General features: G+C 46.7%; 1 protein-coding gene across 2 annotated transcripts in view; it reads right to left on the bottom strand.

Annotated features, from left to right (window-relative positions):
* LOC122244265 (ubiquitin carboxyl-terminal hydrolase 48) overlaps positions 1–2,500 on the bottom strand; it is a 129,223-nt gene that overhangs the window by 83,491 nt on the left and 43,232 nt on the right. The gene's annotated exons all lie outside the window — the stretch shown is intronic.

The following is a 2,500-nucleotide window of genomic DNA, read 5'->3' as shown; positions in this document are numbered from 1 at the left end:
TACACCAAGAGACGTAAAGGAAAAGGCATTGTACACCAAGAGACGCAAAGGAAAAGGCGTTGTACACCAAGAGACGTAAAGGAAAAGGCGTTGTACAACAAGAGACGTAAAGGAAAAGGCGTTGTACACCAAGAGACGTAAAGGAAAAGGCGTTGTACACCAAGAGACGTAAAGGAAAAGGCGTTGTACACCAAGAGACGTAAAGGAAAAGGCGTTGTACACCAAGAGACGTAAAGGAAAAGGCGTTGTACACCAAGAGACGTAAAGGAAAAGGCATTGTACACCAAGAGACGTAAAGGAAAAGGCGTTGTACACCAAGAGACGTAAAGGAAAAGGCGTTGTACACCAAGAGACGTAAAGGAAAAGGCGTTGTACACCAAGAGACGTAAAGGAAAAGGCGTTGTACACCAAGAGACGTAAAGGAAAAGGCGTTGTACACCAAGAGACGTAAAGGAAAAGGCGTTGTACACCAAGAGACGTAAAGGAAAAGGCGTTGTACACCAAGAGACGTAAAGGAAAAGGCATTGTACACCAAGAGACGTAAAGGAAAAGGCGTTGTACACCAAGAGACGTAAAGGAAAAGGCATTGTACACCAAGAGACGTAAAGGAAAAGGCGTTGTACACCAAGAGACGTAAAGGAAAAGGCGTTGTACACCAAGAGACGTAAAGGAAAAGGCGTTGTACACCAAAGACGCAAAGCCCGTGCGATAGGCACATATGGTCGTACTCGAGGAGTGTGTAAGGTTGTAGTAAGAAAGGCGATGGTCACTTTCTCCAGTAGATCTTCGGAGAAAAAAATGAAGAAAAAGAAGAAGAAAAAGAAAGAGAAAAAAGAAAAGCGTGGAGAAGAACGGAAATTAACTTAGTTCACCCTCCCAACCCCTCCTCCCTAAAAAAAATCGAACAATCAAATTACAACAATATATATATTTTTTTCCACCCACTCCCTAGAGCACGAGTATCAAGAACGACCAACGCCAAATAAAAAATAAAAAAAATGAAAAAGAGCACCTACAGATATACCAGTTAAATGACCTGACAAGGCTGCATGACCTGTGATATATACGTACTTGCTATCTCCACAATAAGACTTTCGGGAAACTCGAGAAGCCCGATCAGCGACAAGTGGCATGACTGTCGAACATGTCATAACGTGAACTCCCAACAACTTAACATGCTGAGCGAGCGTTCAGGCAAATTTCTTCATAAAGCGTTACTACAGGAGAGACTTGCCTGGATTAGCGTGTGATAATATGACTGGGGCTTATTAAAATGAACAGCATAAGGGGCTTTAGTGGACGTAAGTCGGGGGGGGGGGGGGGGAAACACCCAGATAAACGAAATACATCCAGGTAAAAAAGGGATGTCACAACAGTTAGCGGAAACCTGACAATAGGGAAAACGGAGAAAAGCAAGATATAAGTAGAGTAAAGAGAATGAAGAGACAAACAGATAAAGCATAACAAATTCACCAAAAATGAGGGCAGCTTGGCTAATCACATCAGCATTATCTATATAGTTTTGGAAAAGGAAGACGGTGGAAAATTGAAAAAGAAATATAAGGGAGTGACCCGAGGGTCAACATAGTCGTAAAGATTTAAAAAATCAAGTGAGAAAGGTTAGTAGTCATTTTCTCTTTCTCTTTTCTCTTTCTCTCTCTCCCCCCACCCTCTCTCTCTCTCTCTCTCTCTCTCTCTCTCTCTCTCTCTCTCTCTCTCTCTCTCTCTCTCTCTCTCTCTCTCTATCCCTCTCTCTCTCCCTCTCCCTCTCCCTCTCCATCTCCATCTCCATCTCCATCTCCATCTCCATCTCCCTCTCTCCTTCTCCTCACTCTCACACATAAACACACACAACCTAACGTCCTTCCACCCACTTCCCCCCTACCCCCCACACACTCACACACCGACGACACTCCTTAAACAAACCCTGGCCACCTTCCAAACTAATTCAATCATCGGCAACAGTCTAATGAGGAGGTTTTGCAAGCGCGCCGAGGACTGACTCTCTCACCCCCCCCCCTCTCTTTCTCTCTCTCTCTTACCGGGATCCCTTGCAACGTCTTCGCGATTGAAATGCAATCAGGATATCGGGTTTTGCTGCCACTGGTGATGGCTTGTCGTCAGCGCTGGGCAAAACCTCGCCCGCACTCGGGCAGCGTTGGTGTGGGGTGGGGTGGTATCTAGGGGGGGGGGGTTAAAGGAGGGTAACAAGGGGTAGGGGGATGCGGTGGGAGGTAGATAGAGAGAGAGGGGGGGGGGGAGCGAGAGAGAGAGAGAGAGAGAGAGAGAGAGAGAGAGAGAGAGAGAGGGGAGAGAGAGAGAAAGAGAGAGAGAGAGAGAGAGGGGGAGAGGGAGAGAGGTGAGATAGAGAGAGAGAGACGAGAGATACAGGGAGAGAGGGGAGATAGAGAGAGAGAGGAGAGAGAGAGGGGAGGAGAGAAGAGAGAGGGGAGGAGAGGAGAGAGGGGAGAGAGAGAGAGAGAGAGAGAGAGAGAGGGAG

The sequence above is a fragment of the Penaeus japonicus genome, unplaced genomic scaffold (genome assembly GCF_977035675.1).
Source record: "Penaeus japonicus unplaced genomic scaffold, GWHDUDI00000001_assembly GWHDUDI00000017, whole genome shotgun sequence".
NCBI classification, from domain to species: Eukaryota; Metazoa; Arthropoda; class Malacostraca; order Decapoda; family Penaeidae; genus Penaeus; species Penaeus japonicus.
The sequence above is the reverse complement of the archived record's forward strand: the minus strand, read 5'-3'. Positions and strand labels throughout refer to the sequence as shown.